Genomic DNA, 23,888 nt, shown 5'->3' on the forward strand with positions numbered 1-23,888 from the left:
TAAAAAAAATTCTAGGAATTATATATAAGCAACCAAAGATATAACTCTCACCAGGGTTTAGGTTTTCCCAGAGTTTTGAATGAAATGCACGCGATCGTGATTTCCGTAAGGAAACACCATAAGACTACACTAGCGATAAGTGGTCTCTTGCTTACATTGTATGTATCCACCAGGATATTGCTGCATAATTCAAGTCTCTGACGTGCTGTTCTTTAGCAACAAGGACATGGTTATTTTCTTTTATCGCTGGTTTAATTATTGTCTTTGACCTTAAATGATTGCAGTATGTAGCTACTCTCCTATTGTTCACATAGCTCCCCCAAGAGGTTTATCTAAACCTCTACGTGCACATTAAATCATAGAATAGGCTATGCTATCTCTTTGGTACATGTCTCGGTACATGTCAATCGGCCAATAACAGATAAAATAAATTGTCAAGGTCCGGAAACATAGCACTGTCATTGGAAGCACAAACGACCGGAGGGGTGTCGATTGCTAGTGCCTTTTAGTGCTTGATATCAGCGCCTAAAAGCGTTTCCGAAACATAGATACCCTCTGATGCGATAGTGGCTACTCGCACTTTTTGAACGCACACTAATGACCGGCACGTGTCGTCAGTTTTTCCATTATCGGACAACACCACTTTGGTTAACTTACTTCTGTACAAATTTGTTATAAAAAATGACGAACTGCGTCTTCAACAATACAAATAGAGCTGACTGCCCGAGAATTTAGCGTAAACAAATGTACACGCTCTTCAACCGTCGCGAAACCAGCGTCCTACCTGCTTATTCTTTTAATCTGTTTGTTTAATTGGCGTGTACCTCGATACGGTTTACGAAGAAAAAAGAAAGATGTGAATCGACACTCACAAATCAAGGCGCTGACAATTGCGTCAATAGATGGAGCCATCTAACAAATCGTTTCCAAAGTTACGACGGTCTTTCGACATGTACCTAATAAACCGTAAGCAATAATAATGCTTCGTAATGGAGAAAATAAATCGTTACAAAACGTCAAATTAAATCACAAACAAAAACAAAAAATATAGAATTTGGAGACAAACAATATTAAGACTGCATCCAGTCCAGTGAATATTATTGAAGACAAATGCAGTTTCTTAGTTTTGTAGGTCGACAAAAATTCCGTTTAAAAATTTAAAAAAAATACAGATATTTCTGTAATTGTAAAATTGAAAACAAGTTTAATATAAGTTTCTGACTTTGATAGAACAAACGCAAAAATGATAATTAATTATTTTTACATTTTAATCAAGTAGGCTGAGTTAATTATTTTGGCCAATTGAATAATTAATTATTATTTAGTTGATCATAAGTTATCTTTCATCGTTAAATAAATAAAAGAGAGGTTTCACAAAAAAGTTGTTTTCAAAACTGAAAGATTGGACAAAATTCCTGAGGACCCTCTATAAATTTTTTGAACGAAGTGGTTATATAAGTATTAGATAAAATATAGGGATATTTTGATATTTACTTATTTAAAAAAAATTAGTGTTTGCATTTATTTCGTAGATTTTTCAAAAATCACCCAATTAAAAAAACCTTTCGGTTGAGCTGTATCGTAACTTAAATTTTCAAAGATCTCGTTTTCATATAATAATCGACTCAACTTGTTGGATACACTGTATAATTTGGCTACTTTAATGGTTATAAAAAGTTTTTTAAATTTTAACATACGTATACACTATACAGTGTCAAAAAACTGCTATAGAGTACTTAAAGAATGCCAGAAAGATTTAAAACCCGAACATAGGTCATTTGGTATAGAACGAAAATTCTGACCAAGAAGATATTTTTGTAAATTTTTTGATCCACTTCGGTCAAAAAAGCTCATCAGTGAGGACTGGCGATCAAATTATTGCAAAATACGTGAGATCTTGTCCAGGCAGATCATTTGAGAAATAACTTTGTTTTGAGAATCTAGTTTATCACACACCAAAAAACAATTGCCCAACACGTTTTTTTCGCATCACAACAATAACGAATCGGTTATCTCAGCCTTTTGAATGGGAGACTTGTGATATTTGTGTACAGCACGCGCCCTTGCTTCTGTGTGATGTGATATGCAAAACAAAGCTGTAGTAACAGCCAAAATAACAATAATTAAATTAATCTTCGTGTCGCATTTTATCGTATTCGTGTAATTAGTGAAAATCCACGCACGGCGGATTTGATAACTTTTTGCGTAATTTCTGTCGTCGGGCTTGAGACAAGTCGCGCAATTCCAGAAAAAGACAGCAGGCGGTTTGCGTTTACGCGCTTTTTCCTTATATAATGAGTGTCTATATTTATCCGAGATAGTGGGCTTGTATTCGTCACTCAAATTGTAGATGATAAGTTCATTTACAATAAATAAATAAAAACCGAACTGATAAAAATGTTTCTGTTGTTGGGGGGGTATCGAACACGGCCAATTGTACGCGAAAGCGGTTTCGCTAGTGGGAAAAAATACATTCGGATACTGTGGTTTGCGCCACTTCTTTTTTAATCAAACCTCAAATACTGATTTTCCGTGAAGTTTTGTTAAAAATACAATAATATAATCAAGTTTTGCCCATTTATTTCTTATCAATTTGGATTACAATAGGGATTTTTTGTTGATCTCTTTATTTACATAACCGCGACATTTTGATAAAGTAATAAAAAAACCTTCATAGTGTGCGCCTAGGAACGAGTAACATTCGGTTTAATTTAAGGAACGTCACTACTATTAGTTAACGTTGGCAATCATTGAACATTAATTAATAAAGGTGAATCTGAAGGTGCATACAGTCTAAATCTTCAACGTTTGGCTTAGCAACGGATTATCCAAGGTACAACACTCTTTCTGGAAGACAATATAAGAATCAGCATCGTGTGTTGTTATGTGTCTATTTTATTCAGCTTTTTATTTAACCTTAGGAACGCCACCCCTTATGGCGATATCTCTGATTTTTATTTTTTATAACCCTGTTTGAAAATGTAACAAAAAAAATAGCACTTCCTCATAGGAACTTTTTGAACTCTACAAGGTAATACTCACAGATTTTCACTGCGACGTTTCGAGACGTTTGAGAAACCATCATCAACTTTATATTTTTATATGGAATGGAAAAAAGTACATACTGTATCGAGTAGCATTTTTTATTACCAATACAACGATGTATGGCACAATATGATTATTTAAATTTGATTTAAAGGAACCATCAATGAATTATTTTGACATTTTGTCAACGCCTACTAGACCAAAATGTTAAAAATTGTTTATTATTTAAGTCAGAAAAATGGCTTGTTTTTAAATTTTTTTGGTCTAGTAGGTGTTGGACAAAATGTCAAAATAATTCATTGATGGTTCCTTTAAATGACATATCTAATAAAGAATCATATTATGTCATACATCATTGTATTCCTAATAAAAACGTTACTCAATTCAGTATGCACTTTTTTCCGGTTCATATAAAAATATGAAGTTGATGATGAGAGTTTTAAAAAGTGTCTAGGATGTGTTATTTGTTTTTGGAGACCTTTTCAAACAGGCTCATAAAAATATAAAAACGCATATGGTTAATTTGGGTTTTTTTCCGAATATCTTCGGAACTGATCGGAATTTTCGAATTATTGCCATAAGAAATACATTGTAAACTTCAATGCAAAAATTCAAGATCAACTTCCAAATCAAGTACTATGTATTTGGTATCGCCGATTTTTTCTCTATCGAGTGATAGCAAAATCCAATATGGCGTCCATAAGAAATAAGAAAGTTGATTTGATTTACTCGAAAACCAAAAGTCGTAAAATATTTTAGTACTATCAGAAAGCTGGAAAAAATCACTAACAGTTTGTTAAAAGTATTTTTTGATGTCTTTGGAAATAAATGAACGCCAGCGCATTTTTGAAAATGACATTTTTCCATTTTTTGGCCATAACTATTTCTAGATCTACAAGAGATTATGAATAGAATAAGTAATCAGCATCCAATTCTGCATATCTTTGGCTATTTAACCGACATTGTATCTCTTACGGTTTACGAGATCCCTATTGTGGAAGTGAAAAAAAACTCACCCTTAAATATTCGTGTCGGAATGTCTATTGACCGAGGAAGTATAAACTTCTGTACCGTGTCCTATTTTCGTTGAGACTGTCAGCTGTTTTTAAAGATAGTCTTGCGGTTTTCGTAACTCTTTTATGAAACTTTTAATATCAGAAGCAATGTAGCTACGTTTGTTTCTGAGATACAGGGTGAAAACGAAAAGTGTCATGTTCTACTATTCATATAAGATAGAAGAATGGTACAACTTCTTATTTTAGATATTTTTACGTATAGAATCCAGTGGCATATTAAAAAAAATTTGGCCTATAGTTGGTATTTTTGACCATTTTTATTCATTGCTATCGGCTGTTTTAGTTACCATATGTAGCTACAATAAATAAAACAAAATCTCCATGATTTGATGGCCTACTATTTATTCAAAAACCGTCAAAAATATCCAAGGTTTTTATTTTTGGTTCATGGCAAAAGCTTGAAAAAATATAGGTTATGATACATCAATGTAATCAGGAAAAAGAAGGCAAAAAATTAACCTTAAGATATACAGGGCGTTGCATTTAAAAAATAGCAACTTTGGATTAAATCTCAGAAAAAAGTGGTTCATAATTTTTTTGACTACGTCACTGGATTCTATATAAAAATATCTAAAATGTGCAGCTTTCCCTTTTTAGTGCATTTTTGAAAAAAATACGCTATTATATTCGTTATGGCTGGCTGGCCGGCTGAGATCTCAGCAACAGAGACTTTCACTAAAAGCTTTCTGCTATACTGTAGATGTGCAGGCTCTAGTCTATTTTGAGTTATATTACTTGTGAGATCGATAATTTAAGAATATAATTTCGATATGGTTTTCGGAGGTGCTATAATTTTACCATTAGATAGCGCTACCAGTATAAAAACTTAATTATTTACTATTTGATTTGTTTTGCAAAATAAAAACGTACCCTCAATTGAATTTAAATAAAATTAATTATTTACAGCAGCCAAAATTTCTCGTGAGATCGAAAATTTTAAACTTCGCTAATAAAAGACTGACCTGTATTACCAAAAATACGCTTTAATCATGCATATGCTGATTTTGAACTTGTTTCTGTCTTACATGGCCAAAATGTCCATCTAGCTACGTTTGTTTCTGAGATAGAGTGTGAAAACGAAAAGGGTCATATCCCACTATTCATATAAGATAAAAAAATAGTAAAACTTCCTATTTTAGATATTTTTACGTAAAATCCAGTGGCGTAGTAAAAAAATTGACCCACTTTTTCTGAGAGTTGGCCTATAGCTGGTATTTTTTAAATGAAACACCCTGTGTATCTTAAAGTCAATTTTTTGCATTTTTTCGTGATTACCTGTCACAACATATTTTTTTATCATATTTTTAAAATTTTTGAAATGACCGTTAACCATTTTTATTCATTGCTATCGGCTGTTTTAGTTACCATAGCTACAATAAATAAAACAAAATACCCAAGGTTTTTATTTTTGGTTTTTGGTTCATGGCAAAAACTTGAAAAAATATAGGTTGTGATACATCAACGTAATCAGGAAAAAGAATGCAAAAAATTAACGTTAAGATATACAGGGCGTTGCATTTAAAAAATACCAACTTTGAGTTAAATCTCATAAAAAAGTGGTTCATAATTTTTTTGGCTACGCCACTGGATTCCATATAAAAATATCTAAAATGTGCAGTTTTTCCCTTTTTTTTCTGTCTTACACGACCAAAAAGTCTAATTTTTCGTTTTCACCTTGTCTCTCAGAAACAAACGTAGCTAGATTTATTTTGTTTGTGATATTCAAAATTTCAGAAAAAAAGTCGCACAGGGTCGTACAACCGCCAGTCTTATCTTTAAAAACAGCTGCAGTATCAACCTAAATAGGACACACGGTATACGTTATCACCAAGTCGGTTTTTTTCCCGTAGATTTATTTTGGAATGCGTCACTTCCGTACTGAATATTTCATATTTGTACGGTTTTTTTCGCATTCTTATATACGACCCTTCGATTTCGGATTGACGGACGACCTTTGAGTTCCACCAAAGCTCAAACGCGCATTGAGCGACGGTGGTTTATCCGCTCATGGTTTCCCGTTTAAGTCCCTCTATACTCCTTCTCCATTCCTACTTTGTCAATTTTACAAATTCCGCCAACAAAAAGGTGGTAATAGAACTGGCGTTGGTTTTCTAAAAAGCACTCCTCCCCCTTCTCTTACACCCGCTCTTCGAACCGGACTTTTTTATTTAGCAACGCTCAGTTTCAAATTGTCTTGTCACATTTCAAAAAATCAAATGGAACTTATGGAGCACTTGTCGGTAGGGTCAGGGTTCAAATGCAACCATCTCGAGAGCGGAATGTCGGGTGTGGATCCTCACAATAAGAAAAGTGAAGGTCTTGACAAAACGCATCCGTTGGTGGAGTAAGTCTCACTGAGACTTATCAAACGGTACCACATTACGCCCAGATGCATCTGTTGCACGCTATCATATTTAGGTACTTACAGTATCCACAGCCTCGAAACTTGAAAATTGTAAATGGGACACCCTGTATTTTATTCGATGCGCGCTTATAGTAAAATATCGTGTATGCCGACCACAACCTTTGAAATTGAGATGTGGTTGTAAGCTGCAAATCAATATTTTGTTGAATTTAAGTTACAAGCAAATTTGTAGAACGTGAGGAAGTTAATCAATTCGTTCACCTTGGAGAGTAACTATGATGTACGAAAGATCTTACGACATGTCCATTTAAAATTTGGTGCGCATCGCCACACAATGCAATATTGTATACATATTCATGAAAACCGAGGGAAATTCTCACGTTCAACGATCCTATTAATATTTAATACTCCCATTCGAGCTACTCAATTTTGCAAGCTTACGGAAGAGAGTATTTTGCACACTTTTGTTTCGTTAAGGTTAAGGTATCGATCGCGCGCGGATTGTGGAAGAATTTTATACCGCCCGTCGCCGCACCGCTGCTATTTATACGTTTTAAAGAATAATCAGGTGAATATGTAAATATAGTAATGATTCAAGATTATAATAATGAACGTATAATTGCGTGACTTTAAGCACTACATCATTGAGCTTATCTTGACAGGGCCGGACTTGGCAATCAACAATACGAACGCGGAGGTCGATACTGCAACCACGTGGACAACGCGTTTTCATTCAGACATCTCGATACACGATCAGGTAAACTACTCAAAATTAATATTTTAACTTTGCTCCGTGTCCCGTGCGTACCACAACATCGCGATTAATTAATTAGGGAGACTTTTAATTTTAATAATGCACTTTGGAGAAGTCTCGGTGGCATTTGGCCCCGATGCTAATTTTATTAAATAAACGGGCCAGGATTCCGTATAAATATTTTCCTCGCGTGATTGATGTGTTTTGTTGCGATTTCCTTCCTCATCTTCCGACTTGTTGCGCACACGTGCAATTAACGTTTTTAATCTCAACCAGCGCCACTTTCCCCACTTGCTGCTCGTAGCGCAGCAGGTGGGAATTAAACCACAAAATAGCTTTCTAACGAGAATTTTAAACAGCTTTTGGTTTGTTTACAGGACCAACAGTTGTAAAACCTAAATTTTATTTAATGACAATTGACACCCCGACACTGTCTTGTTCCATCCATCTTTCGTCGCCCCTAAAGGTGTAAAGTACCCAACTGTTAAAAACGTTGTTTACTCTGATACGAGGGTGTCATACACATTACCACTATTCTTCATCTATGATCTATAGCTATACTACCTACAGAAATTAGTATTAAAACAGAGTTTTGCTTCCTCATTTATCTAGTAGGGTATCACCTTGTACTTTAAATATTCAACTCTTCCAGTTAACGTAAATAAGAAGGAAAGATGCGCAATAGCTAAATTTAATAATTAAAAATACAATAATCCGTTATCAAATTACAATAAATTAAGGCTGAACTTAAAATTTTTGGTTGCTTCATTGAGAATATGAGTATAGATCACTGTATTACCGACGCCATATTGGAATTGAAAATTTAAAAATTCGTGAAGTCGCTCGTGAGCAAAAGGCGCAGAGTGCACTTTCAAATTTGTTTTTTCGATTTTAATAGCCCTTATGGACATTTCATGCCTTAACGAGAATACAAACATGAAATAATTTTTAATTTCTGATCGAATGACATTAATACCAATTTACCAAGTCTGTTGATGGTGTAGTTCCGGAGCTTTTGTGACTCATACAGGTAGACAGACAGACAAGAGCGCAAAAGTGCACGTTTCTTGAAAGTGAAGTGAAAGTGCTATAAACAGAACCAGGTGTCCTATTTTGATTGAGACTGTAGTGTAGCTCAGCTGTTTTCAATCTAGCTACGTTTCTGAGATACAGGGTGAAAACCAAAAGTTTGACTTTTTGGGATGTTATCATATCATATCTTAGGTAAAAACTGTCTATTAGAGATATTTTGGCTTAGAATCCAGTAGCGTAGTCAAAAAAATGATTGGAGCACCTTTTCTGAGATTTGATCCAAAGTTATTTGTTGTTTGTTTTTTTCAATGCAATACCCTGTATATCCTTTTTTGCATTCTTTTTCGTGATACTTTATACTTAAATTGGTATACGTATACCAAATAATTTCACTTTGATGCAATATTATGTTAAATAGACATTTTATTAAAAATATAGGTACATGTCTGCTAGATAAAATATTTTTTACTCAAAATCGTCCGGAAACCTTCATTTTCATGCCTACTTTCTGTCGGGAAGTTTTTCCATGACAGATGCAGAGCAGGCTACGTTTCCTGCCGCATGTCACTTTACCGGCTGCATTTGTGACATTGTTAAATGTCTATAATAACTCCTTTCATCACTGACAGATTGACATTAATCAAAAATTCTATATGAAAATTGAAATTTTATGTTAAAATACGATTTCGGGTAAAATTTGATACAAAACTCGTCAGTAAAATGACATTACCTGACTCGGACACTAAAGTACTCGGCCCCAAAGGGTTCTCGTATTTCAATATTTCCTCACCAGTGATGTGTCATTTTCCTGACTTATGAAAATAACTGTTGTTTGGAGGTCCGTGAGAATTAAAACGTTGACGACCGTTGTTATGTACCTATATCATATTTTTCAAATGTTTGAAATATTGATTAGTATCGGCTGCTTTAGTTACCAAGGATACAATAAACAAAACAAAGTCTTCATGAATTCATCGCCAAAACCCCAAATTCTGGTGTTATCCATTTGTGACTGGAGCTGATTTAATCGACTGTCAAAACAAATGATTCCAGATATTTTACATGGGGACCTCACAAAAATGTAGCTTTTGAACATTACGAAACATGAAACTTATCAAACGACCCCCGTATGTTGTACACCATCATGGGAGTAATGGAGTGTGTTGTTGCAATCGCTTTAAAATCTTTTTGCTGCATAAATACTAATAATTTACATTTAAACCGGACCGATCGGAGCTATTTTTAGTTGTTTTCGTACTACGTAAGGATAAACGAACACTAAATTAATTTTTAAGTGATTAATGGAATGAAATTAGCAATACGTTAACTTCTAATTATACACTTTACGAGTCATAAATTTAATGAACGTAAAATAGCTTTAGAACGCGACTTGAGCGGTTTACACCATCTGTAATTGTACAAATCGGCATCGTTGAAACTATGAGCTTTCGGATCAAAACTGGGAAGCAATAGGAAAAACGAAAATCAAATGCTGCTTGAAAGTTGCAAAAGGTTGTTTATTATCTATCATTATAATGAACAGGTCATAATATATGAACATGTGAAAGGTCTCCAGAGGTCTGGCAGAGCTTTGAAGGCTTTTTTGTTTTGTGTTTTAAACAAAAGTTAAACATTTAAAATCGCCAACAAAAAAAATAGCAAGATATTAATACCTGTATTGTAACTATTGTTATACCTATCGTAATTGTTTAACATTACCGCTATATACTATAATCAGTAAACCAGCGAATATTTGATTAACACTTTTTTATAATTTATCCCATTTCGCAATTTATAATTTGTAAAAATAGAAATTTCGAACCTAACTATAAGGTGTTCACATTAATATTCTATGCAACATTTATTCGAAAGTATAACATATTTCGACAATATGAAGTGTCGATTCTAACAAATTAATTCTTTGTACTGCCCTTAAAGGCACGGTAATGAGTTGAATATACAAATACACGAAAAGTATAATGAGCTTATTTTTATAGTAACTAATGACAGCCAAATCTTCGAGCATACGACTCCAATAAGGGCCGTTATGCTAACGTATCTCCAAAAGGTCGCAAACTTGGCTTTTATGGAAGTTTCAAAGATTGTACAATTTACACAATCCGTCGGAAAAACGAATTTGGCGTTAATAATGAATTTACTGCGTGGAATGTGACGCCGGCTTACGTTATACAGTTTACTTTCCTGAGTTTAGGGTCAACAGGTTCAAATACACGATACAACTTCCGCTATCCGTAGTTCACGATGTATTTCTGCCTTGTCTTTAAATTAAAATCATCCAACACTTTATTTATTTGCTTCGGATCGACGCGTATTTCGAATTTGCACAGTACATGTCATTAATTCCTTGCAGAGAAACACCCGATAGAACTTCGTTTGCACGAAAGCACCTGCCACGGATATGTTCGTAGTTCCTTCGCGATCCAAAAATCACCGACTTTTCTAATCGCGCAACACGATGCTCGCACGGTTTAACGCGTAATGGCCTCCGGCTTTCTCCACAGCCTTATCCCCACCGTCTTAAAACTTTCGAAAAATACGCCCAAGTGGTTTCTATAAATAGAATTAATTTCCTTTTACCAACCCCATTTTCAGTAAAGCAGTTTGCCAGAGCCCTCGCCCATGCCTCGCATAACGCTCAAGGAAAAGGGTTGCCTTCTACAATTCATTTCGATGGGACCTTTCATTAGAATACCATGAGGGTATGGGTAGAATGTTTGTTAACCCCCCCCCCCCTTTCCCCATTTTCAAAATTTTTACTTGACACCATTAAAGGAATGTGTATGACAAATCCTAAATCAAGTGGTTGTTGCATGTAAAAGTTATGCACGTTTTACTTTCAAAAACAGTATCTGGGGAAATAATTCGTGGGGGAGACTCTCAAGTTATATGCTACTTATTGCAAAAAATTTCAGGGGTCCCGACGGACGGACGGAAAAAACGTAAGCAATAGCATACTTTGTTACTTCTTAAAAAATGCGCTAAAAATAATAGAAGGCGTAATGGAGGAAATAAGAAGGGTGGCCAATGAGACGAAAGAATAAAGAGAAAACATGAAAGAGAAGATGATGGAGGAAATTGGTTGGATTAAGGGAGGAAATGAAGAGAAGAGAAGAGCAATGGTATAAGGAAGAAGAAAATGATAGTAAAATGAAAGGGAAGAGAGAAGATAAAAAACAAAACGTTAATGGAGTATTTTATTTTTATTTTTTTAATTATTATATTTTTATTAATGAGAGTGGGAAAATCTTACGAGTACAGGCGAACGTAAAAAAAGCGAGAACAATTGAAGTAAGGAAATAAGATAATAGTCGCGAAACTAACATGGGAAGCAAAGAGGGAAATTATGCGGAGTAAGGGACAGTTGAAGGGAAGCGGTAGATATGTCGATGACGAGTTGATGTATGAAGAAAGAAGGATTCAGAGAGAAATTAGAGAGGAGAAAGAGGAAAGAGCAATAAATTAAGATTGGGATATTAAGAGATTAGTTGTAGAAGATGAAAAATACAGACAGGGTAACAAAGAAAAAAGACTAGTGAGGAGAACAGAGAGGAACAGCGGGAGAGGAAAAGGCGATGTTCGGAAGGATAAATTAAAAGTAAAAGAGAAAACAGTGGGAGGGGGGGCGGAGAAAGGAGCAAAACGATGTGGAATGTGGCGGGGGCAAAGACGTACAATTCTGGTAGTACGTAAGACATTATGTAGTGGGGTCATGGACAGAAGTAAAGCACTGGAAGAAGCAATTTGCGAAGAGGGATAACATAAAGGCCAGAGGAAAAGGAGGCATATTAACAAGGGTAAAAAAAAGAGGGAATAGTGGGTGAAAATGAATGAGGAGGAAGGCATAGAGGAAAGACCAATGGAAGTGAAGGGGAAGAAAATTAAACATACAACAGAGTGAGGAAGGGAGATAAAGAGAAAGTGAATTGGTGAATGAATGTTTGCCAATAAAAACAAAAAACAGTATTATGAAAGAAACGGATACGGATGGGCAGATGGGGCAAATGGGGGAGAGAAAAAGGGGAAAGCAATGAACTTATAAAAGATATACAAGTGCAGCAACAGAGAGAGAAACTTGAGAAGAGGAGGTGTCGAAATGTCTAAGGGAGGGAAGGAAAGAGCAAGTAATAGCGAGGTTTAAATGTGGAAACGAGAAAAAGGAGTAGTGGAGAGAAGAAGACGAAAGCAAATGCAGGTTTTGTGGAGAGAAAAAGGAAGATATTGACAATCTGATATGGGAATGTAAAGTAGAAAGAAAGAGGCGAAAAATAGATAAGGAAGATAACAGAAAAAAGTGAAGAACTACAGAAAATTGAAGTACAGTCTTTGACAAAAGTAATGATCGCCTAATAGGTAAATCGTGCAGCATACGCAACCAACATTTCAATATATTGACAACTTGGAAATGCGACCCAACAAATTAAGGTATTTTGCAGAAACAGACGGAGTCCGATGTAATAGGTATGTAGGTTGCTCCAGAGTTTACCTATTAAGGGAATTAGGCGATCATGCTTTGTCAATGAGCATACATTTAAGTGATATTGTAAAACGTTGTTGCCAAATGGCATAAATAAATAATTGATTGATTGAAATTTCACACAAGTTCGTGTAAAAGTCAAAAGAAACAGAATTTGAAAGCCACTTGGCACACCTTCAACGTATATGCTACTTATTGCAAAAAAATCCCCAGGCCAGACCGCAGAACTTTGTTCAGACGGACAGACAAAATGCAAACAGTAGCACATTTTTTAAATGCGTTCAAACAGTAAGCTCCCCTCATGCTGTTTTAACGAATTGAGTTCGTATTCCGAGGACCATTTTACTTGGCGTTTTTTTTTTTTGAAGGCGAATGTTGTCACAGAAATAGATGAGAGCTCCAGAGTTCGGTAGATAGCGATTATTCCATAATCGACTTTTTTTAAGGGGAGGAGATAGCTTCTGAACTCGATTGCTTTTGGAAAAAGTAGCTAGAGCTAGAGCCGAATCTACCTTAAGTTATACTTTCAGAGGCTTATTAACTTTTACCTTGAGGCGAGTTTTTTAGGATCAAATTTTAAGAAAAAACTTACCCATGGGTGAATTTTTTTTTAAATCTCTAGCCTGTTGGAGCAAGTTCTTTGCGAGGGGGCATTTCTGCGGAGGAGAATTTTCACGTTTCGCAATATTTAGTAGTTCTAACGCTTTCGCCGATTATTGTTACCCGGCGGTGCCTAAAAATACAAATCGCTCGGCGGAAGAATAGAGAAATTTCGTCCTATTTTAAAAAGAAGGAATGTCCACCGTCTGCCAACAGAAATATTGAATAAACCGTATACAATTTAAATAGATCCAAGGGAAAGTAGGTGGATAACCCAATTTGCGAGGCGAGCTCATTGATTCGATCCGCGATGACGTTAGATTTTTTTTTAGTTCGGTATCAGAATCACATACAGAATATACCATGACAATATACTATTAAACAAATTCTTAGAAAAGTAGGTTATATTGGTATATGGCTTATAATTTAAATGTAACATTTGAAAAGCTCAACGACCTCCATTAACCCAAGTTAGAGAATATGGTGCATAGTTATCTATCGGGTGTAATTCATGCTTGTATTTGATAATCGATGAATAAACAGGCAAATCAAGGAGAATTTGTCAATGAAGCGATCGCGAAGGAAATTCTCTCGTGATGGAGATCATCAATTGCGGCAAAGTGCAATAACAAAAATCTCTAAATGGAGTGTAATGATTTGCATCGACGCACGATTCGTATTGTAAACGTTCAACAACCTTTTACAAGTAGTAAAAACGTCGCGCTGTTTGTATTTCCACATCGAGCACGTCACCGAAATTTAATGATAATGAACCACGAGCATACGTCAAGGAATTTTGGCATTTTTCGATTAGTCGAATGCAACCGCTGATCGTCTCGACTACCATTGTTTTAACACATCAAGGACAAGACGTGCAACGACAATCAATTAAGGATAATAATTGTGTTTGCGTGCACGTACAGTACGAACACGTACCTCATTTATTACTTTTGCAAACTTAACATTACTGTAGTTGCTTATCGATTTGTGTCCATCATTTTGCTGACGCTCGCAGATTTATTTCGATGCTCATGATTACTTATAGGCAGAAACTTTCGATCGATCAGATCATTAATTAAACCTTTTGCTGTTAGTTCGATGATTACATCTAAACAGATATGTCTACTTATCTTCAAAGATTATTAAAATCATATTACAGTCTTTATTAGGGCAATTTTGCATTTCAATAGCCAGGGAATATTTTGGCGTTGAATACACACTCATTACACAAGTAAGTTCTGAATAGGATTGATACAATAGCGAATCTGAAGCTAAAAATAGGGCAATTGAACCAATCATACTTTTTTAGTGCCAATTTGCACTCTTTGGATTGGCGCAGCCTCGGGCGCAGCATATTAGACATACAGTATACTGTTGAACAGAGGCTGGCGTGGCATTCATGGCTGTAATCACTAGAAGGATATCTAGAAAATAAAACAATTAGGATTATAACTAAACTCCAATTACAATTAAAGAAACCGCAGATATTTTACAGTGTCTGAAAAATGTTTTATCACAAAAGTTTTTTTTATACCTAATGATTGAACAGCTAACTTCATTTTTTTCATGCAACGCCCTGTGTATTTTATTCTAAACATTATTTTTCCAAAAAATGTAAACAAATTCAATATTTGATTTTTTCGATTTTTGTAATGTTTTTAAGTTTTATCCTTTAGATATTTTTAAGAATTTGTTATTAGATTAAAATATATAGGAACTTCCATTTAAAGAATGAGGTTAGGTCAGATAACTTTTTTGGGTGGAACTCCCTGTATATTTAAAACGATACCATATAAATTCTATTGTAGAAAATATAATACACCAGGAATGATATTCAAAAAATATTTAAGTGATTTTAAAAAATAGTTCAAAAAGGCATACAACAATTTTTTTAAATCTTTTTTGGGTCAATATTGCATTTTTTTGAATTTCTGTGTTTGTAAAAAAAGAAAATGTTATGCAATCTTTTTGGATTAAAATATACAGGGTGTTATAAAGTGAGGTTAGGTCGGATAACTTGTTTAATTTACCCTGTATACTTATGAAATTTTTTTTATTTTCCCCCGTATCTCTTAAACGAACGAATATTTTCAATTTTTTTGTTTTTGCCATTTTAAGTTTGAGACAAAAAGAGCACATGACGCCTGTATTACTTTTTTTAGCACTAACAATTACGGAAATACCCTAGAAAAATTTGAAAATGGGACACGTTCTCCATTTAACGTGCATCATATAGTAAAATTTTGTCAAAATTCTTATTATCTTAATGATATTTTCAAATCATTTTGATGATAATGAGAATCATTAATTTGATCTTGTTGATAACTTAATTGGCCAGTTCAATCATGTAATATATTCTCTGAAAGGAGAAATTTGATAGCCGTCTGGCACACCTTCAAGGTATGGAGTACCTACTGCAAAAAATTCCAGGATTCGAGCCCCTAGAGGCAGTTCAAAACGGCAGAAGTGAGTCCGGACGGACGGGCAAAACGCAAAAAACAGCACTTTTTTTAATTCTTATAAAATGCGCTAAAAACTTTGTTTAAATTTTATGATGTAGATAAAAAGTATTCATTTTCAATATTTTATTGATAAAAAAAATTCTTTTTATCTTAATTACCAAGAAGATAATTTTAAATGACTACCGCCTTTACAGGCTACAGAGACATAGAAATACACTGCTTTATAGGAGTAAAAAGAGAAAGTAAGTTTTAATTAATTTATTTATTGTCCCTCTTGTTCTGGACCATCAACAGACTTGCGCCCAATTACAGAGTGACTCGCATAATGCTTTTTAGAGGTGCCCCTGCAGAAGGTCTAAAGTTGTTCTACAATGCCATAAATTTCCGTGTTTGTTAAAACTTTAAGATTCATCTTCGATTCTACACAAAAATTGGCATCAATTAGAGACTGTTTAACACCTATGTTTGTTAAAACGTTAAGATTCCCCTTTGATACTACCTAAAATTTTAACTTTTATTGAACGACCGTCGGAAGGGGTGAAATCCGCCTATAATGTACAAAAATGGGGGGGGGGGCTTTTCAAACAATTTCTAAGGCCGTCTACATTTTTTTATTCTTAACAAAATTTGCGGAGACCAGTTTTCCTACGGCCGAAAATTCCGGTGGCGAGTTTTTTCAAAGTGCCAATCTTCGGGTGGGGGGGGGGGTTAATTCACCGGCGCGACGCTTCCGGAGACCCTACAACAAATACCTATTAAGAATAATGCCAGAGTCAAATCGGCGCATACAGCTTGTACGCAAGGCACAATTTTACCACGGATGGAATTCAGTGCAGAAAGGTACATAGCGTCTAGCGGCAAAATATTAAACTAAAATAATAACAATAACAACTAAACGGAATTACAGAGGAAATATGTCTGCTTGAGGCTCAACAATAAAACTTTTAAAGTTTTAAAGTTAAAGTTTAAAGTAAACTCTTTACTGGTTCTTTAAAGCCTGATGGCTTCTTTAAATACTCTTCAAGGTTGTACTAGACCTTTCCAGAGGTTTTAGTATGAGGTAAGATCTTGGAAAATTCTGCTAATGCTCATTTAAAAATTCTCTATAAGGTTTTCAAAATCATTAATGACATTTTAGGAACCATCATTGATAGGACTTTTTTAAGATCTTGAAAGATACCTCGAAATTGATTAAATCATCAAGACTCATGACTGAGTATAGAAGACTTCGAAAAACTAGTAATCTACAGGACCAAGACTTAAAAATCTTTTAGAACTTTTACGACTCTTATAACTTTTAAGATCTTGAATTCACAAGACGCTCATATGCTCTTTCATTACGATTCCATGACTGAAAACTATTCGATACCTCAGAATTGCCGAGGATTCTTCAAAGACTAGCCAAATTTCTAAAAAAAAGGTAGAAAATCCGACTTTTTAAGATCTCTTAAAAGACACTTTTTTATAAACGTTCAAAATAACAATTTGAAGGTTCTTAAAACCCTTTTATAACTTTTTAGGAGCTTTGTTGGCCGAATCCATGTTCATGTGAAATTAGTGTATTTATAACAGTGCGAACTATTTATTACTTCGGCGTTGACATTGGAACTGTCCTGAATCATAATTTGATTTCCTTATATATCAAACCCCCCCTGTTTCTCGATAGTGCTCGAACACATCCGAGATGTTCTAGAATGTTCTCGAACAAACACATCATATTTCTAGGAAAGATTACGTCACATCCGCCCTCATTCTTTATCGCCGATAATTAATCTTTCATGGCGCCTCGATATCTATCGGGATTTCGGGAAATACCAATCGAGATCCAGGGGAGTTCGGCACAAGCTGTTTCCCTCTCACGCGGTCCGCAGGATAGGTGACATCGTAACTGCGATTTGGAAAATGTATAAACAATTGAATATTAAAAGAGTTGTAATGTGATCGCCTAATAAGCTAATGTAATGGTGGCAACAAAAAATCGTAATATCAATATTTGTAGTGTACTTATTGTTATTTATTGGGTAATTTACGTTGGCAAAAATCGATAAGAAAGTAATTCTCCTAATTTCCCTTTTTTTGTTTCAGGTATGGTTTGGTATCCTTCGCACGAAGATGGGTCCTATGCCTTCAACCTAATAACAAGTAAATTTTTGCATTTTAATTGATTATTAATATAGCAATTTGATTTATTTAATAAAAGTGTAATGTGCGGTTGTAATAATGATAAATCACCTCGTTTATCGTTCACTATTTAAAATGGTAAAAGGGAAATTGAGCCGGCTAAGATTTAATGGACTACAATTCCCGTATACTCGTTAGTAATAAAATTAAGTAACGGCCTTAAATAATTGAGGTATAATAAAAAAAATCAATACTGCGGTATCAATAAAACTATAAATAATTTATTGCTTACAATTTGTAGTAAATCGTATAAAGGTTGCAAACCACTTCCTCATCCGTGCCCGCGGAGGGCATTATTAATTTATCAAATTTCGCGATAAAGGTTGTAATTTTTAGCCGTATTGGCGTTTATTGCGTTAAAATTTGAATTTTTACGATTCACGAAATCGCTTCGGTCTTTTTTTAATTCTCACATTTATGCCTCTAAAACGTGACAAAAATAAGGGTAGTTAATATTTATCGAGGTGCGTTTAATAAGAGGCAATTAACTTGTCAAGCTATTCAAATTAAGAAAAACTTTATTGGGGCTGCGTTTGTGCACGAAAGCACGCCGAATATTATAAATTTTTTAGATTCGAATCAAAGTAATGGATGGGTCAACATCATCAATGAAAATATGAATCTAAACGAGAAGAAAATGAACTGAACTCAATTGATAGACCTCGAGCAGAAGTTCTTCAGGTAGTCAATGTTACAGAAACCATCCAATGCGGTAGATAATTGTCTAGAAGTGTGGGGGAGACTGTAAGGAAATTCCAAAACATAGGGTTCAATCATTACAATCGGAATGGGAACGAATTGAATAGAATAGTAGCATGACACAATGAATAGTAGGAGGAAAATTATGACTAAAAGTACTACAGAGTGATCATAAGAGTATGTAAACTTCAAGGCGGAATATAGATGATTCGTTACACAGGGGCAGTTTATTTTCTCGAATAAGCAGATCACATTTTCCGAAAAGAACGCGCCACATTCGCTTTTGTTGCGTATCGCCGATAACTAACCTTTTATCGACATATTGGCGTCTCGATGCTTCTGGAATATTCGCTACAATACCAATGAGTCACAAAAATTGAAAAAAAATGCAGCTTAGGCAAAATAAACTTTCCCTGAATTACTTAATTGAAAGGAAATTGAAATGTAGTAGCATCACTATCATTCGACCAACATTTTGAGTGACATTAGAGCTAATTAAAGATCAGTACACAGGGTGACTATTTTGTCTTCAAAACAACATTTTTTAAAAAGAAGCTTTTTATGGTATCCCAAATTATTTTTAAAAAATGTTACTAATCTATGTACTTTGAATTTGTGGTCAGTGGCGTACTTCTGCATGGTTAAGGGGGGAGTGCATTTTTTTGTCATAACTACTAACAAAAGAATATAGTTTTTTTAATGCAAACTAGTGAAATTATTAAATTAATTAACACAACCATTTTCTTAATTTCAGTTTTTTTTTTCTAAAATTTGATTATGTAATATGTTTTATATGTTTGCTATATACAAAAATGCGGTCTCTTACAGAATATGTAACGAAAACTAGTAGTTGTCCTTAAAAAAATATGCTCCGCTTCATCATGCAGACGTACGCCACTGATCACAAATTTAAAGTAGGTACGTAAATTGGTAGCAAACTTGGGCGAGGTAATGCAGCAACTTTCTCCGTCCAACCGTCCGCCGCAACTAAAGTCTGCCATATGGCGCTGAGCCCCACCTAGAAAGTGTTCTTGCCCCCACTGGTAGTTACGGTTGATGGTTCCTTTACAAAAATTACAGAGGAAATGAGTATAACTTTTGTTTGAAACGTCATTTTAAAAAACTGTTTTTTTCGCATCTCCGTTTAGAGGTGCGCCCTTTCGTGGTAAGAATTTAAACATTTTTTTTGCAAAATCGAAACGGGCATATCCGAAAACCCATTCAAAGACGTGCTACCTGTCTTTCTAACTCTTATGGTTGCTGAGAAAAAAATTAAAGAAGAAATGCAAATTTCACCACTTTTGTGGGGGTGGCTCCCAAACGAAACACGTTGGACCCTCGGTGATTGTTTTGATTCCCTCTACCACCCAAGACTGCGCAGTACTAACTTCTTATTTACGGAGATATTTTTTTGACATTTAAGTTTTAACCACAGATGCTTCTAGTAATGGAAAACATATCGCATGTGTTAAAAATCAAATTATGCGCATGCGCCGACTGTCCAAAGTCAATTTTCTTACTTATGGAGATATGTTTTTAATATTTTAACTACAGAGTACAGGTGCTTGTAATAAAGGAAAACTTATCCCAAACAGTAAAAAATTAGAAGGGTGCATGCGCAATGCTTACTTTCTTATTAGAGAAATATTTATTTTGGTCCCCTCCCATTCTTTTTTCTTTCATCCTGATATCTGTTACACCCTGTATAAAGATTAAAGGTGTTGATAAGTGTTTTTTCAAAAATCACGTTGCCATATATTATGTACCGGGTGACCCAATAAGACTGTTCCTCGGCCATATCTCGGGAACCGTTCGTCGTATAACTTAGGGGTAAAAAAACTTATTGGATAAATCGGTTATGAAGAATCGCTGGAAAATATTTTCAAGTTCTAAAAATGACCACCAGAGGGCGTAATTGCCATCTTAAATTTTAAAATTGCAATTTCTTTAAATTTCGCATAATAAACTAAACATTCTTTTTTCACATTTTTAAAGAGAACCAGTTTATCATTTTCGTAAAAACAAAAACTTAGTTATTTCAAAAACAAAGATAGTGTGGGGCGTTCAATTGTTTTTGCAATAACCTGCTCTAACTTCTTAACCGTTTGAACGATTTTAACAAATTTGATATCGTTGAAAAGATCATTCCTTGGGCAACAAGAATCAACCAAAATAAAGTTAATTTAGTTGAATCCTTCTCCGCCAGGGGGCTAGTCTTGACACTATGATCCAAAATCCTAAAAAAATCAAATGGAATGATAGGAATTTTTCTTTATGAAACAGTACCCAATAACGCCCAAAGAGGTCAGTGAAAACCGTTTTTCAAAATCTCGTTCCTAACCTCAAATATTGGGAAAATGAGATTAATTAATTAATTAATAAAAATGCTTAAATTGTATTGTTTTCACTGGCATCTTTGGATGTTATTTGGCTACTTTTTCATAAAGAAAAAGGTCATATCATTCCATTTGATTTTTTTAGGATTTTGGGTAATAGTGTCAAAACTAGCCCCCTGGCGGAGAAAGATCCAACTAAATTAACTATATTTTGGTTGATTCTCATTACCCAAGGAATGTTCTTTTCAGTCATACCAAATTTGTTAAAATCGGTCAAACGGCTAAGAAGTTAAAGCAGGTTATTGCAAAAACAATTGAACGCCCCACACCATCTTTGTTTTTGAAATAACTGAGTTTTTGTTTTTAAGAAAATAATAAATAAACTGGTTCTCTTTCAAAATGTGAAAAAAGAATGTTTAGTTTATTATGCGAAATTTAAAGAAACTGCAATTTTAAAATTTAAGATGACAGTTACGCCTTCTGGTGGTCATTTTTAGAACTTCATAATATTTTCCAGCGATTCTTCATGACCGATTTACCCAATAATTTTTTTTATCATTAAGTCATACGACGAACGGTTCTCGAGATATGGCCGAGGAACAGTCTTATTGGGTCACCCGGTACTTGTACATCAAATTTGCGTCTTGGATATCCGAACCCGTTTATTTCAAACTTTTTGATTGCGTCTGTGATCATTTATCAAGTTTACCCAATTTTTTGGCACCTATTGACGCACATGCCGTCACCTTTACCCACTAAATTAGCAATTACACCGTAGTTAGTGATCGCTAGTGTAATCAATCCAAACATTCTGCGACGACACCCCCGGGCCGCAGAATTTTCCACTTCCCGTCAAGGTGTTCGGTAAACTCTGCTTATTGATCAAAATTTCTCCTACAGCTCGACCGACCGTCGATTAGCTATGCTAAAAATGCGACGATACACGCATACATTATAATTAACTGCACGAGGTCTTATTATAATTTTTATTGTCTGTGGTAAGGACGTTTACGTGCGAAACGTACCGCAGAAAAGCACGTGCTTCCTTCTTACCGAGAACGAAGAACGTCACGTCTGGCGGTTTAAATCGCGAGGGCCAGATACGAGTCGAGTGATGATTTGTGACGAAGTGCCTTTACGACATAGGTACAACTAATTTGTTTGGGGAGGAAATTAATTCAGGCTCGTCTCTGAAGTTGACTCTATTAATAAACATTAGCCCTACCGTCGGGCGGCCGCGCGCGTAATCAATAACCGACTGATAAACAAGAAGGGCTGCAGACGGGAAGTGCTACATATTTACAATTCGCGAATATTCTGAATGATATTCCTGGTCGGTCTTGAGGACATCGTTACATTGAACCAAAGAAACTCAAGGTGAGTATCTTCGTTGCGCTTAATTGCCTAGCTCTAAGTGATAACGCAATCGCGAAGGTCGATGTCATTTTCTTTGTAACGCTTGCCGAGTCGGTTGTAATAATAATAGTAACACGAGTAGAAAAGGTGCAAAAGGGGGAGGGAGTGCTAACTAGGGCGATGCCGGTGAAAGCCTTGTGAATGCGGGGGCGGTTGGTCGTCCGGGATGAATGAGCGCGGTATCTATGGCAACCACGCCACTACGGCTGCATTGATTTTGAGTGCTCCAATCCCCAAGGTTGGATGGGGTGTGTGTGTGTGTGTTGTGTGTTCTTCTGACGGCGAACAAAAGTTGCTAGACTGATTTTCCTTTTTCTTCCCTTTCATTGAAAACTGTCACAAGATAAGGAGTTATATCTACGACGCAAGGGTGGGAAATTTAAATCCCCTTCCGGCCCTCTTCGACGTTCTCCTGGTTTAAGCGTTTTACGGGCAAGGGGTTGATGAATGAATGCGTATCTGTAGACGCAAGAAGAATTAGGTCACGGTTTGGGTTTTTGCTAAATTCGCGAATCGATCTATTTTTTATTTTTAGCGCATTCAAGCCCTGTGTGCGAGTGGATTAGAAACTAGCCGAGTCATTTGTCAATCATACGATTTTTACGTTTTTGGAAATGAAGGCAAGTGAAATAATGTGTAATCTACTCTGTAGAGGACCAAAGACTTTTTGGCTTCGATGATTAGAATATTCCTTATAAGAAAGGGAAAGAACACAGACCGATAGCGTCATCATCATCATGTTCAGGATTTCCTTTCGCCATTCCTCGCCGTCCACAAGCGGATTGAATACGTCCGAACTCCGAAGTCTATTTTCGTATCTATTTCCATTACGGAAGTCGGTCTGCAAAAGCGGTTTATTCCCTTCTATAGTACACATCTTGCAGTTATAAAATATCTATAGTTAGTTCCAGAAGGAGGAAGAGTAATAAATAATTAAGGTTCATTTTATAGAAGCGCTGTAAATGAGTCATCAGGTATCCTTTCAACTCTTCCAGTCTTCCTCATTCTGGGATGTAGTATGAAACTGTCACGCCAATTTCTAATGATCAATGTAATTTACCTGGTATTCGATACAATATTGGTAGTCGCGAGTGTTCCTTACTGTCATGTTCGTATTATTTTGGACATGTTTCCTTTGTTCTTTTTACTTCTTTACATTCGCCTAGCACGTGCACTATATCTTCTTCTTTCTCTCCACAAATTTTGCATTTTCTTTCTTCTTCTCTTCACTTCTCCTCTATCTCCTGGTTTCCGCTTTTAAACATCGCTGTTATCTTGATAATTTTTCCTTCCGTTAGGTATTTCGGCAACCTCCTTTGGCCCTTTGTTTCCTCAATTTTCTCTCTTTTATGCTGTATTTGTATATCTATCTCCCTTTTTGTTCATCTTCCACCCTTTCCTCTATTTCTCGCCTCCTTTTTTCTTTG

The 23,888-nt window shown here is 35.3% G+C and overlaps 1 long non-coding RNA gene across 1 annotated transcript in view; it reads left to right on the plus strand.

Annotated features, from left to right (window-relative positions):
• Window positions 1–18,100, plus strand: part of LOC116174160 — a 45,991-nt gene extending 27,891 nt beyond the window's left edge. Inside the window, exon 4 of the long non-coding RNA XR_004146049.1 lies at window positions 17,915–18,100. This is a non-coding gene — a long non-coding RNA (uncharacterized LOC116174160). The remainder of the gene's footprint in view (window positions 1–17,914) is intronic.
• The last annotated feature ends 5,788 nt before the right edge of the window (window positions 18,101–23,888 follow it).

This window comes from Photinus pyralis, unplaced genomic scaffold (genome assembly GCF_008802855.1).
Source record: "Photinus pyralis isolate 1611_PpyrPB1 unplaced genomic scaffold, Ppyr1.3 Ppyr1.4_LG6, whole genome shotgun sequence".
NCBI classification, from domain to species: domain Eukaryota; kingdom Metazoa; phylum Arthropoda; class Insecta; order Coleoptera; family Lampyridae; genus Photinus; species Photinus pyralis.